The sequence below is a fragment of the Mauremys mutica genome, chromosome 2, assembly GCF_020497125.1.
Source record: "Mauremys mutica isolate MM-2020 ecotype Southern chromosome 2, ASM2049712v1, whole genome shotgun sequence".
In the NCBI taxonomy this organism is placed as follows: Eukaryota; Metazoa; Chordata; order Testudines; family Geoemydidae; genus Mauremys; species Mauremys mutica.
The window spans coordinates 114,667,153-114,686,347 of NC_059073.1; the positions used below are offsets into that span (position 1 = coordinate 114,667,153).

Below are 19,195 nucleotides of genomic sequence, written 5' to 3' on the forward strand. Positions count from 1 at the left end.
AAAACGTTATAAAATGTAAACCTATCTACCATAAATTATTTATATATGGGAATGGAAGGGGGTGAAAAGAGAGTAAAAGAGGTGTAAGTGTGTTGTGTTCTGTGAGAAATTATTTTAAAGGCATTTTGAGTACTTCGATTTATATGTTTTTTGAGCTGTTCAAGAAATTAAGATAACAAAACGTTGTGAAACAGTTTTGAACTGCATTTCCTATTCCACACATTCTACTCCAAATCTAATTCTGAATCAAACAGAATATTATTTTGTGGCATATTTAAAGTTATTTGTTTCCTTGAGTAACTATCTTTTTAACAACATAATTTTTTACTTGTGATGTTCAAGAAATGCATTCTTGTTCCAGAATAGTTCCATTCAAAGTCATAGCAGTAAATATTCTATGAATGATAAATTTTATGCCACTGCTTCTTCAGTAACTGTTTCTTTTCACTTCAAGAGTTTAAATATCTCAAGAAACTGCTTTGTCAGTTTGGTCTTCTATTTGTATCACTGTTCCCACAAAGGGGATCATTAATACGATAAATTTGCCCATGATTTATTATAAGTATAAGCAGTATCAGATTTAGATCTGTGTCAAACACATTGCTGCAGATAGTACTGGACTGAGATGTTGCAGTCCATTTTATCAGGAACCTCTCATATTAAAGTTTATTCCTCAGATATGTTGTGGGAGACAGAGGCTGCTTTTTCATGATGTAATGAATGGACTTGCCATTAAGTCCATTCATTTAAAATTACACCACAGCACTTCTGAGGTAAAACCCTTTACATTCAAAATTTAGTGTCCATACAAATAGGCACAGCAAGAAATGTAAGAAACTGGTCATAAGAGATTATTACAACTTGATTCAGATGACAGATGCAGTTCAGACTATAAATGGTGCTAGAATATAATTCCTCACACAGACACATACACAAAAAGTGCTGATTGAATTCATATGTCTGCCAGTCCCCAGCTGGTCTGATATTAACATTCTGTAGACAAACATTCCACTCAAATACCTGCCTTTAATGTGCAGATGCTATCACCCAGTGGTTCTCAAACTTTTTTTTTCGTGGACCACTTGCAAATTACTGAGGGTCTTGGCAGACCACTTAATGATCTTTCCAAATGTTGTTTGTACTGTTGGCTAACTATTGTAAAGCGCTTTGGATAAAAGCACTATATATATAAAAAACTTAATAATAATTAACTTTTTTTATTCTACAAATAAAAGCACACAACTCATATTTTAATATCAGTAGTCTAATGCGATGGATGTGCCCTCTCTACCCCACTGCGGCAGCCCCCAAGCTGAGGCTGGGAAGGAGCAGGACCTCTCCCTCTCTCCCCCACCACAGCAGCCCTGGAGCTGGGACTGGGAAAGAGGGGGGTCTCTCCCTCTCTCCCCTGGCACAGCAGCTCCCGAGTTGAGGCTGGGAAGGAGGGCTGTCTCTCCCCGGCAGCCGCAGTCCTGGAGCTGGGGAAAGTTGCCATTTTCTCTGGTTGCTGCAGCCCTACACATCCCAAATTCCCCCACCCCCTCTTCTCACCCCACTGCCCCCTCCCACCTACCCCCTATTCCCCCCAATGCCACCATCTCACCTTACATGTGCGTCTTCTCCAGGGTCCAGGCACCTAATTAGTGGAGCCAGGCCTGCATGGCTCCACTAATTAGGTGGGTGACCCCACATTCTCTCATGTGCGGCCACCAAGGCGCATACCTTAGAGGGAGCTGTCCACAGATCACCTGAATGGAGCTCGTGGACCACTAGTGGTTTGCAGACCACAGTTTGAGAACCTCTGCTATAACCAATTTGGGGGTGGGGGATGGGAAAAAATCAATCACAATAACTTGTACTCAAAACCCCACAAAAACTAGGGAAGTTAGAGTAGAATCGTAGGAGCAAAATCTGAGGTTTTAAAGGGCCCTTTACTCAGGCATGACTTCTATTAAAGTCAGTGGGAATTTGCCTGGAGTAGAGACTGAATAAATGTGTCAAAATTTAGTCTATAGAAATTAGAGATGAATGTTTCTAGCCAGCTAGTTCCTGCAAGTGCAGGATTGTTCGCAGCATCATATTCTTACATTTTTCTCCAGTCTATTTTGTTCAGATTGAAAAGAAGTTGAACACCATTCAGATGAAGCTAGCATCTCAGAAACGTTCGAAAACATCAAATGGTATGAATTCAAGTCAATCGAAGAAACCTGTCTTCCAACTAAACAGGTCCCACTCTCTTGGACGGTCACCCAACATTCTCTAAGGTGGTATGGTCATTTGCTTCTAATGTCCACCAGCTTCCCCTGAGAGAACTATTTTCAATTTTATCCAATGAAAGCAGGATAGAAAAGACCCCTTGGAAGACCTAAATCACAATGGTTGGATAGTATCAACAGAAACATGTTGCTCATAAGCATCTAATCCAGTAACCCACCAGATTTGGCTCAGGACAAAACATTATGGAGGCATATAACTTGTTCAGTGGTCTCTATGCTCTCCAAGCAGAAGCATGGGAACTAACCTATTTTTAAATGACCCCAGTGATAGGATGGCCACTACGTCCCATGGAAGACTACTGCCTCAAGTAGGAGATTTTTCCTATTACTTATGTACAATTTATCTTTGTTGATTGTCATTCCATTACTGATTGCTCCTAGATATACTACCCATGGACCACCTATTTTCTAAATACATCCCTTCCTCTTCAATTATTGCTCAGCCAAACTAAACATTTTAGGTCAAGATCTGCTGTCATTTTACTCATTTGGTTGACTTCAGCAAGGCTGCACCTTTGTAACTAGTAGAATTTGGTCCAATTATGTTTTCTTCTTTCTTAAATCTTTCTAGACCCTCAGGGCACAATCTTGTAAAAAGTATGGAGGTTGAAGTGAATGAGAGTTGAGAGTGCTGAGCACCTAATAGGAGGCACTCAGTACCTTGCATCATTAGACTCTTATTTCTCCCCCTGCCCACCCACCCCTCACACACCCTCCCCTGGTTCTCTGAATTCCTTCCTAATTGTCAGCATGTTTCAGGTATGAATAAGCCTAGCACTATGTGATGCCTGTGGTCTCATTAATGCCATATAAAGAGGGTCCACAGGCAGCATACAGTTCCCAGCTCCTTCACATGATGCCTTTTTATATGCAGCCCAAAACTGCATGGGCTCTTTTTTTGGTCAGCATTGCAGACTTACATCCAGTTGTCCACCACCATCCTTGGTTGTTTTTTGGTAAGTATTATTGTTTTCCAAATAGCTACCCACCATTGATTGCATATTTCTCACTTCTTTTCTCCAACTGCACTTTACCAGTTTCAGACTCATTTTATTTCCTGCCCACATAGCTAACCTCTCTAGATCCCCTTGTATGGTTTCTCTTTCCTCATTGGTGTCTCCACAACCTCCCAAATTAATGTCTTCTGCAACTCAATGGTTTGAGGTGTTTGAGACACACCCTGCATTGCAGGCAGGGCACTTAGCCTCGGGCAGGCATAATGCCACCTGAAGCTTCAGGGAGTCCAGAAAGACTGTGATTGTTGTGCTGCCATTGAGGAAGTCCATTCTCTGTACCCTACCAGCTCTTCTGGCCAGTGCAGAAGGTGGATGGGGCTATGGTCCTGCTTCTTCACACCCTTTTGAGGGGCAGACACCACCACCAGGACTAGCTTCTCACAGACCTTGCACTTCTCAGTGTGAGCACTCTCATCATGTACGCATGCAGGGGCCAGACACAAGTAAGAGGGAGGCTTCTTCCATCTTTGACCCCCTAGCACATCCATGCAGCAGCTGAGCACCATCTTATCGTTTTAACGGATATGCTATTCATTGTCTCTCGAGGATCATGAGTGAAATAGAAAATGCCTCTGGACACAACAGTAATAATCCCTGTAGCACCTTACTGGATACCTGCCTGAAACATTTCCTTTTAACATCTATCCTTTCTCCACAGTCCTTCAGCCAGTTTTCAATCCCTGCAGCAATGCTCATACTCAAGCCCTTGAGCCAGATAAGCTTACATTAAACCATTTTGATGTAAGCATTCTGGTAAGAATCCCTAATCCACTAGGGACCATATTCTTCATTTTTTGCACACCCAAAACTGAGGTAGCTCACTCCCTTGGCCAGCATGTCCACCCACTTCCCAGCACTTTTGGGCTGCACTCACCCCCACTACATCTTCTGGCAGGAGAGACAACATGGCGGTTGGGCACTGCTTCAATCTCCACCTCTGGCAAATTTGCTACCACTGGGACTGGGGGTTTTGCCATCATAAACACAGGATGAATCCAGTTAGTGGATTTTAACAGTGGCAGTGTTTAGAGAAGAATGATTGTCCTTAAAGCTGGAGTGTCCATGAATGCCCATATTGGAGCGGTACTACAGCATGTGATTTCTTTTTAAAACCCGAGAAGCTTATATAGCTAGTCAGCTCAGTCTTCCTGCGCACTTCTGTGTTTTCAGTTAGTGCACGTGCCCTCCTACAGCCATTCTCTGTCATGAAATTTGCTTCAGTGTATAGCTAGAACATACATCGTAGGGCATACCACCTAACAAACAGAACCCAGGATTATCTCGAGCAGCAAAAATTAGGAGCAAATCAAAAGCTTGATAACTGCTCTTGCCTGAGTAGCAGCCCACAGTTAGGAGTGGAATCTGTTCAGTTTGCCTGGGGTAGCAGAACACCCAGATGGGTCTGCACAGTTTGTCCGACTGTAGGAGTGTCTCTTTGTTGGATGTACAGTGCACTGCCTAGCCAGAATGGCCGCAGAGGGTAACACGGTGTGCAGTAGCATGCAATTCTGATTATAAATATTGTCAGACTAAATCCAGGCTCTCAGGATAAATATATTGGGCCTGATTCTCTGTTGGTATAACTTGGCACAGCTCCACTGACATTTACACCAGCCCCAGGTTTCTTCACTGATTAGGAAGCTATTTCTCTTTCATGTCCCTGTCTGTTTACTTCCCTAACATTTTATGCATAAAAATAAAAACCACAAGTGACTAAAATAGTAATTTGTCAGTTTTGACAGAACACCTAGTAGTTATTAGGTTGGGATTGCTGTGGTTTTTAAGAGAAATACATCAGGCAAACCAATCTGATAACTTTCTTTGATAGGATAACGAGTCTTGTGGATAAGGGAGAGGCAGTGGATGTGGTATACCTAGACTTTAGTAAGGCATTTGATACGGTCTTGCATGATATTCTTATCAATAAACCAGGCAAATACAACTTAGATGGGGCTACTATAAGGTGGGTGCATAACTGGCTGGATAACCGTACTCAGAGAGTGGTTATTAATGGTTCCCAATCCTGCTGGAAAGGTATAACAAGTGGGGTTCCGGAGGGGTCTGTTTTGGGACCGGCTCTGTTCAATATCTTCATCACAACTTAGATATTGGCATAGAAAGTACGCTTATTAAGTTTGCAGATGATACCAAACTGGGAGGGATTGCAACTGCTTTGGAGGACAGGGTCATAATTCAAAATGATCTGGACAAAGTGCTCCACTTAGGAAGGAACAATCAGTTTCACACATACAGAATGGGAAGAGACTGTCTAGGAAGGAGTACGGCAGAAAGGGATCTAGGGGTTATAGTGGACCACAAGCTAAATATGAGTCAACAGTGTGATTCTGTTGCAAAAAAAGCAAACATGATTCTGGGATGCATTAACAGGTGTGTTGTGAGCAAGACATGAGAAGTCATTCTTCCGCTCTACCCTGCGCTGGTTAGACTTCAACTGGAGTATTGTGTCCAGTTCTGGGCACCGCATTTTGAGAAAGATGTGGAGCAATTGGAGAGAGTCCAGAGAAGAGCAACAAGAATGATTAAAGGTTCAGAATTGGGTTTGTTTAGTTTGGAAAAGAGAAGACTGAGAGGGGACATGATAGCAGTTTTCAGGTATCTAAAAGGGTATCATAAGGAGGAGGGAGAAAACTTGTTCACCTTAGCCTCTAAGGATAGAACAAGAAGCAATGGGCTTAAACTGCAGCAAAGGAGGTTTAGATTGGACATTAGGAAAAAGTTCCTAACTGTCAGGGTGGTTAAACACTGGAATAAATTGCCTAGGGAGGCTGTGGAATCTCCATCTCTGGAGATATTTAAGAGTAGGTTAGATAAATGTCTATCAGGGATGGTCTAGACCAGGCCTGCACAACATACGGCCCGCGGAGCCTCCTGCGGGGGGATTCTAAATCCCCTGCACACGGCACTCTGCAGGCAGCCCAGAGCCCTTTGAATCCCAGCCGCGGCCGGGAGTCAGAGGGCTCTGGGCTGCCAGCAGCTGTGGGGAGCCCAGAGCCTTTTAAATCCCAGCCGCGGCCGGGAATCAGAGGGCTCTGGGCTGCCCGCAAGGGCAGGGAGCCCAGAGCCCTTTAAATCCCAGCCGCGGCCGGGAGTCAGAGGGCTCTGGGCTGCCCGCAGAGATTCCCAGCTGTGGCTGGGATTTAAAGGGCTCAGGGCTCCCGCCCAGAGCCCTTTGAATCCCAGCCCGCGGCCGCTGATTTCCCCCTCCCCGGACCTCTGCCCTAACTGCCCCCCCCGGACCCCTACCCCCTATCTAAGCACCGCTGGTCCTTGTCCCCTGATACCCCTCTCCCGGGACCCCTGCCCCTAACTGCCCCCCCAGGACCCCACCCCCTATCTAAATGCCGCTGCTCCTTGTCCCCCGATTGCCTCCTCCCGAGACCCCTGCCCCTAACTGCCCCTTGGGACCCCAGCCCCTATCTAAGCCTCCCGTCTCCTTGTCTCCAACTGCCCCCTCCTGAGACCCTCCCAACTTCCCCCCAGGACCCCACCCCCTACCTGTCCCCTGATAAACCTCTGGGACTCTCATGCCTATCCAATTGCTGCCTATCCCCTGACTGCCCCTCCGAACCTCTGCCCCATCCAACCCCCCTGCTCCTTGTCCCTTGACTGCCCCCCGGAGCCCTCTACCCCTTCTCCCACCCCCAGCCCCCTTACCGTGCCACTCAGACCAGCGTGTCTGGCTCCATGCAGCTCCAGACAGTTGCTGCCATGCTCCCCCGTGGAGCCCACAGCCCCCTCCCCCCGCCAGCACCTGCCTTCCAGATTTGAACACCTCAAAATTCAGGCGTGCTCAAGCTCGGTTTGGGCAGCTTTTACTTCATTTCTCCCAAATCAAATATACTGATCCACTGTAACTTGCTGTAGAAAAAGTAGGATAAAATTGAGCAAGAAATGCTTATTAGGACTGGAATTGCTATTTTCAACAGCCATTGCCTTTTTGTTTGTTTGAAAGGAAGACAGTGATATTGCATTGGCAAATTCCCCATGGAAAGAAAGAGTGGAGCAAAAGAACAATAAAGGCACCTCAACTTCTCCTCATTTATGGAGGACAGTCTTATAATATGCATCCAGATATCCTCCAATCACACAAGCTGAAAATTGTTCCACTTTACTGCAGCTCTGTAACCATATGGGAACCAATCCTGTCTGTGTTTTGTGCACATTCAAAATTCCTGCTGAATGACCTGCCCTGGGAGCGAGTTACCAGTGACCCAGGGCTGGGGCAGCAGCAGGGTGGAGGGAGGGCACTGGTGGGGAGGAAAGGGGGAAGCCCAGCGCTGGGGCGGCAGGGGGTGTGTGGGGGGGGGAGAGCCCAGGACTGGGGCAGCAGGAGGGTACAGGGGGGAGCCCAGGGCTGGGAAGGGGAGCAGCCAATTTTTTTTTTGCTTGGGGCAGCAAAAAACCTAGAGCCGGCCCTGCTGGGTTCCCCCAGCCGCCGGAGCCCCGGGCCCTTTAATTTGACCCTGAGGGCTCCCAGCCACCTCTTTAGCTGGGAGCCCCTGGTTGATTTAAAATAAAGTATCACCTCCCCATCCCCAACCTTCCTTTTTGTCCCACAGCTGTTTTGGTGGGGCGGCGCTGGGGAAAGAGGGTTTGTTTCCGCAGGGCTGGGTGGCTCTGGGGCGGGGTGTTTCCGCGGGGCCGGGGGGGTTTCGGCCCTCAGCTGTTTTCTTTGGAGGAATGTGGCCCTCGCCGCTTTACGAGTTGTGCAGGCCTGGTCTAGACAGTAGCTGGTCCTGCCATGAAGGCAGGGGACTGGACTCGATGACCTCTCAAGATCCCTTCCAGTCCTAGAATCTATGAATTTATGCTGAATCACATGCTTCTGTCAATAGACAACTGACTTGGTAAGGCCAGGAATTTTTCCCCACACTTTTGTCGCACCTTGTTAAGGCCCTCGTCCTGCACTATTAAAGTCAATCAGAGCTTTGCCACTGACGTCTGTGAATGCAGGAACAAGCCCTAAATGTACCATTGTGTTGGAGATGCATTTAATTTAAGAAAATCAGAAAATTCATTTATGTATGGAGGGTCTGCACAAGGCCCCCGGCATGGAAATATTGCTCTAGCCCTCCCTGAGGGAGGTGTGAGTGGATTGGTCACACAGGGTGATTTCTGAAGATGAATCTCTGTACTGATCCCGAATAAGCTGGTGTGGTGAGGCCCTATAGGCCGAGGGTGGGGGAAGTTCTACTGAAGCTGCAGCTGCACATATTTAGCAGTAACCTACTTGCTCCCCACGGCACAGGGCAGAGGATGCTATTCTGGCCCATAGGCTGAAGTAGCAGATGCAGAGGGGCTGAAATTTCTTCCCACTCAAACCTCGCACAAGACAAAGCCCATTTGTGCAAGGAGGGGTGACTCATCTCGTCCCATGGAGGAGGAGGAGTGTGCAGAAGGAACCGTCCAGCAACTGCCTTTGAAAGCTGGATACATTTTTGCTAGGAAATAAATAAATAGAAAATTGTAACCATTCAAGGGATCCAGATATTTCCCAAGCAGCAAGCCCTGGAGTTTCAAGGCTGTTTAGCAGCTTGTTTTGGTTTTATTTAGATTCAGCTCTGAAAATCATTTGTCAGCCTAACACAAGCACCATCTCAGTTGAGTTCAAATTGTTAATAAAATAGAAAAATTATTCCATCACAGTGCTGACATTCTTGAATGTCAAAAACAAACCAACCTTTCATGTCTTCCTTATGCATAATAAAAGAAGGGTCCAAGTCCAATTTAAAAAAATGCTCTTTACAGATTTCCTTTAAAAGAAACACAAACATATGAAAGTATGGAAAAGCACAGTTAATGCACACAAACTCTGCAACTGTAGTTAGGCCAGAAACTCTTAGATGATTTTATCCATCTATAATAGAGTTTCATCTCATCAGCGATAACAGAAACTACAATGCCTTATTCTTCAATACACAGTGATATCACTAACTCTGGCCTACCTTATGGCCATACACAATTCACAGTAAAAGATATACTGTACTGCTTGGTGGAAGTGCAGGGAATTATTCTAACTTGGAATCCGAGATGGGAAGGATCTAGGATGACCAGATAGCTGTGAGGATGCAGCATCTCAGGTTACAACTCATCAGATGCTAATCCAATCACTCTGTGTAGCTCCAGCATTGTTTCGCAGTGCGACCACTCTCTGCTCTCACTCGAAGTCAGGTAACCTGGATACTGTAACTGAAACGTACTAACTCAAGCTAACTGTTGCGGTGTGGACAAGGTTGGAGAGAACTCAGGGGAGGACTACACAGCAGCTGGAGGGTGCTTCCAAACACAGGTATATAGACACACGCTAGCTCTGTTGGAGCTAGTGTGCTAAAAAAATAACAGTGTCCTTTAGCAGCACGGGCAATGGCTCAGACTTCCGCCTGAATACAATCACACCCAACCCCACGGGTATATAGTTGGGTGGTTAGCCTGAGCCGCCTCCTGTGCTACCCCTGGCTACGTGGTTATTTTTAGTGTGCTAGCTCAAGCAGAGCTAGTACATGTCTGTCAATCCATGCTGGGGAACACCCTCCCAGTTGCTGGGTAGATATACCCTAAGTATTGTCAACCCCAAGCATTTTTTTAAAAAAATGAGTCAAGCCCCAAAACACTATGACATGGGCTTAAAGTCATGAGACTAAAAATAATACGTTGGCGTCTTTTTATTTGCCTTGTGGTTTAGGATTCACATTTTCAAGCTTTGCTCCTCAACTACTGCGCGGGAGGGAGGGGACAGAGGTAGAAACTTACTTTTGTTTTTAAATTAAAGCTGAAATTTTCAAATAATCACCTTGATTCAGAGGCTGGAGCTTTACAAAACCACCAAATATTGCGAGACTTGTGCTAAGGTCACAAGAGTTGGCAACACTGATATATGTAGTTCCCATTCCTGCAAGCCAATGCAGCTGTGGGACTTCTCATGAATAAAGTGAAATGTTTCCAGGAGCAGGGACCGGTTCAGCAAGGTCTGCTGAAATAAACAGTGCCTCATGGATGTGCACTGCAATTTTGTAGGACTGGGGCAGAGTATGTTAAAATAAACCCCTGAAGCCAGTGTTTTGCATTCAGTGACTTCTTTGGAGTGTTTTCAGCTACACTAACCAATTCAGTAGCCTTGTCACTCTGATTTAGTTTTTTAATTCAGAATGATATGGAATGGATTAGTTTGGTTTAGGTTAGATTTACTAATAACGGTAAGAGATTCTTGTCTGGCATTACTAATTATTATAAAGGCTGAAGGGTAAGAGAGAAAATAAGAATTATATTCGATATTTTTCAGTTGTACTATTCTGCATTTTTAAAATTTCAGTAAAATGATGTTATAATAGGAATGTGTCTAGTGTTTATGTACCAAGAGTCCTAAATTACCTTGAACAACTGTGCCATCTTACATGACAAGAAATTTAATGTAGCACATGCCGAAGACATGTTGAAGATTTTTTCCAACTAAATTGGTCAGATTAATCTCTTTGAATTGATTTTTTGTTACAGATACAGTATAGAGATTCACTTTATTGCAATGAATATTAAATCAGCTGGTAACTAATAAAGAGGAAGTTCTTTTAGAATCCTGAGCAGAGCAGATCCATATTGCTCCTATTGTAGAGCCAAATCAAGAGCTATTACTGCCAGAAGTAAGTCTTTTATTAATTCCCCCTCACCATATAGTCAAATGCACTGTATATCATTCGTCTAATGGTACATTTCATTCATTTTAAGAAGTTCGGATGCTTAGGGCTGGATTGTGACAGACCCTTGCCCAGGTGCATGAGTAACAAGAAGCCACACACACACACACACAACACACACACACACCCTTAAGAGCTGCATCGTTCCTTACGAGCAACACAAAAATGATGGAACAGGGCTGAGGATCTAGCCTACTGCGACTGCTCTGTTTCCATAGCCACTACGCTATCAGTAACATTATTTTGTAGACTGCTCTGAGACACTTTGAGGATGAATATAGCTGCTGTATGAATCCAAATTCTTCTCCTTTCAGTTTCTCTAGCACTTAATATTTCATCTTTAAAAGCCCTGAGATGGGCTTAAATAAGTTAATAGAAAATGTAAAATGGACTACATTTTTAGAAATATTTAATATGTAGTGAAGTAAAAGAAAAGATATATCTCCCTACATTCAAAGCAACAGAAATACTCTAACACACGTAAAACGAATGTACATAATCTTTTACTGAAGTCATGGGAGCTTTTCTGTTGACCTCAATGAAAGCAGGACTGAGTCCCCTGCCCCCAGGGCCAGCTCCAGGCACCAGCCCAGCAAGCAGCTGCTTGCGGCGGCCAACAGTGAGGGGTGGCACATCCGGGTCTTCAGCAGCAGCAATTCGGCAGCGGGTCCCTCGGTCCCTCTCGGAGTGAAGGACCAGCCGCCGAATTGCCACCAAAGACTGAAGCGGCGGTGGTAGAGCTGCAGGTCACGATCGTGGCTTTTTTTCCCTTTCTTTTTTTCTTTTTGCTGCTTGGGGCGGCAAAAACCCTGGAGCCGGCCCTGCCTGCCCCCAGTAATAATAATACTTATATCTTATTTAGGGCTTTTTATCCTTGGCTCTCAAAGCATTTTACAAATGAAGGTAAGTATCATTAGCCCCATTTTACATATAGGAAACTGAGGCACAGAGAACTGAAGTAACTTTCCAAAAGTCACACAATAAGTCAGTGGCAGAGCCTGGAAGAGAACTGAGGTTTCCTAACTACCAATCCTGTGCCCTATCCCCATGACCATGCTGCCTCAATATGCAAGGTCTTTCTGGAGCTACATGTTGTACTCCTGACATTCTCTTGGGTTGTTTGGATCTGGGCCATGAAGGTTCATGATGAACTAGAGACTGTAAACATTCCTTATACTCTAGGAACAAATTGGCACAACAGAAAAGCAGGGCAAATACTTTATTTTATTTTTTTTATTTCATTTTTGCTAACCCCTCTTATACTCAGATTTCCTGCGTGTTGTATGAAAAAATAAAAATTGTAAACAAACAAACAAGAACTTTCCCAAACTTGATAATATTATGGTCACACAACCAATTTTTAAGAGATCGCAGGGTCTTTTCAGACTTAATGACTCGTAGTTGGGGAGCCAGAGATCCTTTCTGATCCAGTTAATATTGTAAATATCACATTTTTTCCCTTTATGGAGGCAGGCCAGATATCACCAACTTTTCAAATGCACTGGTCTTTCTCAATGTGACAATAATAATGTTCGAGACTGACTCCTTTAACATTTTTGAAACTCTGATTTTTCCCTGTTTCTGGGAAAGCCTTTTGACCACATGTTGACTTATGGTAACTTTGATGCATTTATTTTAAGTAAGGGGAATATTTTAAGAAGCATAGTTCATGCGGAATGGCTTGAAACACATGTTAAAGGGGAGGGAAAGAAGCAAGCAAAGCTTACTACTGTGTTATTTTTTACTGCCATCAGAAGTCATGAGATATTGTTACCCAGTGAGAAGTCATGAGATATTTTAATGGCAAGGGAGGAAGAAGGTCATCCCGTAAAGGTTTTCCTCAGCTGATCTGGGGAACATTTGAACTTCTCTCTGTTACAACTCTCTCCCAACACGGAAAAGAAGAATGTGTAGCTCTCAAGAGGCCATTTAGGAGCTTTCACCTTTTCCACTCATCCCACTTTTGGATACATCTTTTGCAAATGAAGCCACTTACAATCAATCTTTCTTTGCTGACTGGAAAGTCTTTCTGATAATTAATCTCTCTGTTACACTACCTACCTATTTTAGGGTTTGTATAGCATCCATAACGGTAGTGCTTAAGCACTCTGATATACCAATTTCTTATTACAGAATGGACCTGCACCTTGACTGGGCAGGTAATTGTACAATACTGTGGCATGGTAATGCTGGTCCTCAAAGTATTCTGAAAAATTAATTTTGTCCAATAAACAGTTAAGTCAGTCAAACAGTTACACTCTTAGGAAAAGTGAAAAGAAATATCTGTCTCAGACAACTTTGTCCGTAAATACTAGTGCCAACTTCCCCCCTCGGTTATATTTGAGGAAAGATCGCGGTTATATCTGAGGAATGGTGCTCTCTCAAGTCGGTCACATGTCAGTGTGTGGTATGGGTTAGGTGACTGAACTTTCAGAATAAAAAACGGAGCCACTTTTGTGGCAACATATTTTAGGGTCGCAAGATAGTTTATATTACAGACAAGAAGATGCTGATAGATTCTCACTCTGCAGCAACATGTGTATATTACTGAATGCGGTACATTTTCCAGCAACTTAATGTTCTGAATGAGTTTATCTGATACACTGGACAAGTGTGATTAATATTCACACTGAATAAAAGAATAGCTTAAATGAGGTCTGTGCTCATCCAGCTTTTCTCTTCATTCCAAACGCTGTTCGTCGCACTGAGTACTCATTCTGTTGGACTGTTTGATGCTGGTAAACATGGAGCAAATTCTACTTGGTATAGCAATACATCAAAACAAAATATTTTGTAATTCTAAAAAACAAAATCAGACATAAAATACATTTTGATAGATAAAATGAAAACCCAGGGCATTCCAAATGTCCTAAAGAAGTTTCTGGAATATCATATGAAAAACTAACTGTCACAGTAACTCCAAGATGTATAGTCATTTTTGGAGTGGGGTCCTGTGACCCAAGAATTACTTAATGCCGGCTGATAAGGTTATGGGCATATCCTGATTCTAGTATGTACATTTTGGTTCACCAAAGAATGTCACGTGAGGTCTCAAGTTAAAGTCAGTGTCACACTGGTCATTATTATCATAGTGAAATGTATGAAGAAGTTATGTATATATACACTGAAAATATGTTTAAGGGTACGTCTACACTACGGGATTATTCCGAATTTACATAAACCGGTTTAACAAAACAGATTGTATAAAATCGAGTGTGCGCGGCCACACTAAACACATTAAATCGGTGGTGTGCGTCCACGGTCCGAGGCTAGCGTCGATTTCTGGAGCATTGCACTGTGGGTAGCTATTCCGTAGCTATCCCATAGTTCCCGCAGCCTCCCCCGCCCCTTTGAATTTCCGGGTTGAGATCCCAGTGCCTGATGCGGCAAAAATCATTGTCGCGGGTGGTTCTGGGTAAATGTCGTCAGTCACTCCTTCCGCTGGGAAAGCAACGGCAGACAAGCATTTCATGCCTTTTTTCCCTGGATTGCCCTGGCAGATGCCATAGCATGGCAATCATGGAGCCTGTTTCGCCTTTTGTGACTGTCACCGTATGTGTACTAGATGCCGCTCTCAGAGGCGATTCAGCAGCGCTACACAGCAGCATGCTTTTGCTTTTGCATGATAGCAGAGATGGTTACCAGCCATACTGTACCATCTACCATACCATAACTTGGTAATAAGATGGGCATGGTTACCAGTCCTTTTGCACTGCACCATTTGCTGCTGTCATAAGTGCCCCTGGCTGCTCTTAGCCAGGGGCACAAAAGCCAAAATTGGGAATGACTCCCTGAGTCAATCCCTCCTTTTTGGTATCTAAAAATAGAATCAGTCCTGCCTAGAATATGGGCAAGTGTACTAGAGAACCACTGTATCAGAGAACCAGAGAGCACAGCTGCTCTGTGTCAGATCCTGCAGAAATTATGAGCTGTATGCTATTCACAGGGGGTGCTCCTGCAACAACCCCACCTGTTGATTCCGTTCTTCTCCCAGCCTTCCTGGGCTACCGTAGCATTGTCCCCCCACTTGTGTGATGAAGTAATAAAGAATGCAGGAATAAGACACAGTGACTTGTTAGTGAGATATGAGTGGAAGGCAGCCTCCAGCTGCTATGATAGTCCAGACAGGACAGTAAGGAGTGTGTAGGAGAGGAGCCCAGCATCCCTCTGCTAGTCCAGGGGCAATTGAATCTTTTCTTTACACATGAAGGGTGGGGGCTGATGGAGCTCAGCCCCCTGTTGCTATGATGACGATGGTTATCAGCCATACTGTACCATCTATCACGAAAAATTAGGACCAGGCGCCCTTGATTGACCTTACCGATGCTAGTCGGCATGGTTACCAGTCCTTTTGCACTGCCCCATGTGCCAATAGGCTGATGATGAGGACGGGTACCAGTCATTTTGTACCATCAGCCATCCATAGCGTGGGGGGAGCAAAGTTGTTGGTGTTGAGTGCTGCACCACCGCGTCTATCTGCAGCATTCAGTAAAGATAGGGTGACATGTAAAAGAGTCAATAGAGGATTGTTTTCCCTTTCACTTCTGGGGGTGGGTGGGGGGGTGAGTAAATTGCCGAGCTATGCCCTGACCCACCGCGGACACTGTTTTTGACCCTAGAAGCATTTGGAGCTCAGCCAAGAATGCAAATGCTTTTCAGAGACTGCAGGAACTGTGGGATAGCTTGAGTCCTCCAGTCCATGAGCGTCCATTTGATTCTTTGGCTTTCCGTTACGCTTGTCACGCAGCAGTGCGCTGAGTCCCTGCTATGGCATCTGTCTGGAGATTTTTTAAAAATGATTTTGAATTTCGTCTTCTGTAACGGAGCGCTGATAGAACAGATTTGCCTGCCCTTACAGCGATCACGTCCGCATCGTCCATGCGGGAGCTCTTTCTTTATTTTGATTTTTAACTGCATCACCACATGTGCTGATCGGAGCTCCACGCTGGGCAAACAGGAAATATTCAAAAGTTCGCGGGGCTTTTCCTGTCTACCTGGCCACTGCATCCGAGTTCAGATTGCTGTCCAGAGCGGTCAGTGGTGCACTGTGGGATACCGCCCGGAGGCCAATACCGTCGATCTCCGGCCACACTAACCCCAATCCGATATGGTAATACCGATATTAGCGCTACTCCTCTCGTTAGGGAGGAGTACAGAAACCGGTTTAAAGAGCCCTTTATACCGATATAAAGGGCCTCTTAGTGTGGACGGGTGTGGTGTTAAATCGGTTTTATGCTCCTAAAACCGGTTTAAACGCCTAGTGTAGACCAGGCTTAAGTCTGTATCAAGATATTTGTCAGCAGCAAAGGTGAAAAACAGGTTTTCCTCCAAACGAGAGGTAAGAAATATGTGTCTCCCTCTGTTGGGATGTAAATTAAGGATTGTAAACACATATGAAGTCAAATATTAATGAAGAGATGTGAAGCAAATAGGGAAGGGGCACACAGGAAAAAAGACAATCTGTGGGAGGTTATCCTGCCTGTGAGTAAAGACCATGAACTTCAGGGGTATATCTAGAAGACAAAGAAGATACCCCTGTGATGGGTTTGACCACAGAGACCCCCTTGGGATTGTCACCTGTTGCACTGAAATTACCTCTGAGCCTGTTTTCCCTGCCATCTTGAGACTTCAGAACCCTGCCTTGTTGAGCCAGACACGCTAGCCTGGTGCAACACAGACTCAGGGTCTGCGCCATGCCCCCAAAGCTGCAGCCTTTAACCAAAAACAGCTCAGCAGGTTACCTCTCCAGCACCCAGACACCCAGTTCCCAATGGGATCCAAACCCCAAATAAATCCATTTTACTCTGTATAAAGCTTATACAGGGTAAACTCATAAATTGTCCGCCGTCTATAACACTGATAGAGAGATATGCACAGCTGTTTGTTCCCCCAGGTATTAATCACTTACTCTGGGTTTATTAATAAACCAAAGTGATTTTATTAACTATAAAAAGTAGGATTTAAGTGGTTTCAAGTAATAACAGAACAAAGTAAGTCACCAAGCAAAATAAAGCAATACATGCAAGTCTAAACCTAATACATTAAGAAACTGATTACAGGTAATATCTCACCCGCAGAGATGTTCCAATAAGCTTCTTTCATAGACTAGACCCTTTCTTAGTCTGGACCCAATCCTTTCCTCTGGCACAGTCCTTGTTAGTTCCAGCTGACATCTCAGGTGGTAAGCAGGGGCTCTCTCATGACTGGCAGCCCCCTTTGCCTTGCTCCACCCTCTTTTATAGCTTTGGCACAAGGTGGGGATCTTTTGTCTGTGCTCGGCCCCCACCCCTCCTTCTAAATGGAAAAGTACAAGATTTAAGATGGATTTCAGTATCAGGTGACATGGTCTCATGTCCCTGTGAGACCTCATTCTTCATTACCCCTGGGCTGGCCCACATGTACACAGGAAGGCTTGCAGGTAAATAAACCCATTCACAGTTCACTGATTCTGAAGCACCCTTAATGGCTTCCACTTAATATGTTTACATCAGTAATACAAGTTTATATCTTATTCTCCTAACTCCAGACATAGAAATAATACATGCAAACAAATAGGATGAACACACTCGGTAGATTACAAGCTTTCTAATGATACCATACAAGAGACCTTTTGCATAAAGCATATTCTAGTTACATCATATTCAGACTCATAAGCATATTTCCATAAAACATATGGAGTGCAACATCACAACCCCTTCATCTTGTACCTAGGAAGTAAATGGATGTGTTTATATTCATGAAAATGGGATCTCAGCTAGCTTTGGTTGAAAATGCTGAAAATCTTTAGACAGGAGGTTAATCTGTCTCTAGAAAGTGTGTTATATTGTTTCATACGTAACCATGTTTCCAGTATCCTTACTCACTATCTCCTTGCAACAAAGCCCGATGCCAGCTCTGTCCACATATCCATTCAAGTGACACCATCATAGGACCTAATCACATCAGACACGCCATCAGGGGCTCATACACCTGCACATCTACCAACGTGATATATGCCATCATGTGCCAGCAATGCCCCTCTGCCATGTACATTGGCCAAACCGGACAGTCTCTACGCAAAAGAATAAATGGACACAAATCTGACATCAGGAATCATAACATTCAAAAACCAGTGGGAGAACACTTCAACCTCTCTAACCACTCAGTGACAGACTTGAAGGTGGCAATTTTGCAACAAAAAAACTTCAAAAACAGACTCCAAAGAGAAACTGCTGAACTTGAATTAATATGCAAACTAGATACTATTAACTGTGGGTTAAACAAAGACTGGGAATGGTTGGGTCATTACACCAATTGAATCTATTTCCCTATGTTAAGTTCTCCTCACACCTTCTATGGGCCATCTTAATTATCACTTCAAAAAGTTTTTTTCCTCCTGCTAACGATAGCTCATCTCAATTGATTAGACTCTGCCTGTTGGTATGCATACTTCCACCTTTTCATGTTCTCTGTATGTATAAATATCTCCTGTCTGTGTGTTCCATTCTATGCATCCGAAGAAGTGAGCTGTAGCTCACGAAAGCTCATGCTTAAATAAATGTGTTAGTCTTTAAGGTGCCACAAGTACTCCTGTTTTTTTTGTGAATATCTACTGTTTGATAATAAACTTATTCTTGTTTTCACTATAAATATATCTCAGTGCGCTGGTGTTAAACAAATGCTGGTCCTGAGCTGAATCTTACAAGCTGGTGTATGCTTATGTGTATGTTTGTTTTCTCTGTGTGTGTTTTCCCGAATGTGAGTGTTCTTTGTGTCCTGGTATTTCTCTGAGTGTTTAGTGCAAATGGGGCTGGACAAAACAGAGAATGCTCAGAGAGAGCTTGGCCACTGGTGTGTGCCAACCTGCTCAGACGGAGTGAAGCCTACAGAGGCCTGGAAGGCAGTGCTTGTACTGCCAGAGGCCATTGGTTTCAGGGAGCTGATCCACAGTATGATGGAGTCTTGTCTGTGTCTGCTAAGGGCAGGTAGTGGTGAAGTGTCTCACAACCCTGGGTACCCTTGTGGAGCATCACAGGTCTCAGGAAGCACAGGTCCCTGTTTAACTATATAGCGGGGTGGCCAAACTTACTGGCCCTGTGAGCCACATACAAAAATCTTCAGAAGTTCGAGAGCTGGAGCATACCTGGCAGGAGCTGGGGCTTGGGGCGTCAGCCCCACTCTTGCTGAAGCCCCGAGCCCCGGCAAGTGCACCCTA

The 19,195-nt window shown here is 44.4% G+C and overlaps 1 protein-coding gene across 4 annotated transcripts in view; it reads left to right on the plus strand.

Moving 5' to 3' along the window:
• CAP2 (cyclase associated actin cytoskeleton regulatory protein 2) overlaps positions 1-19,195 on the plus strand; it is a 104,498-nt gene that overhangs the window by 54,664 nt on the left and 30,639 nt on the right. The gene's annotated exons all lie outside the window — the stretch shown is intronic.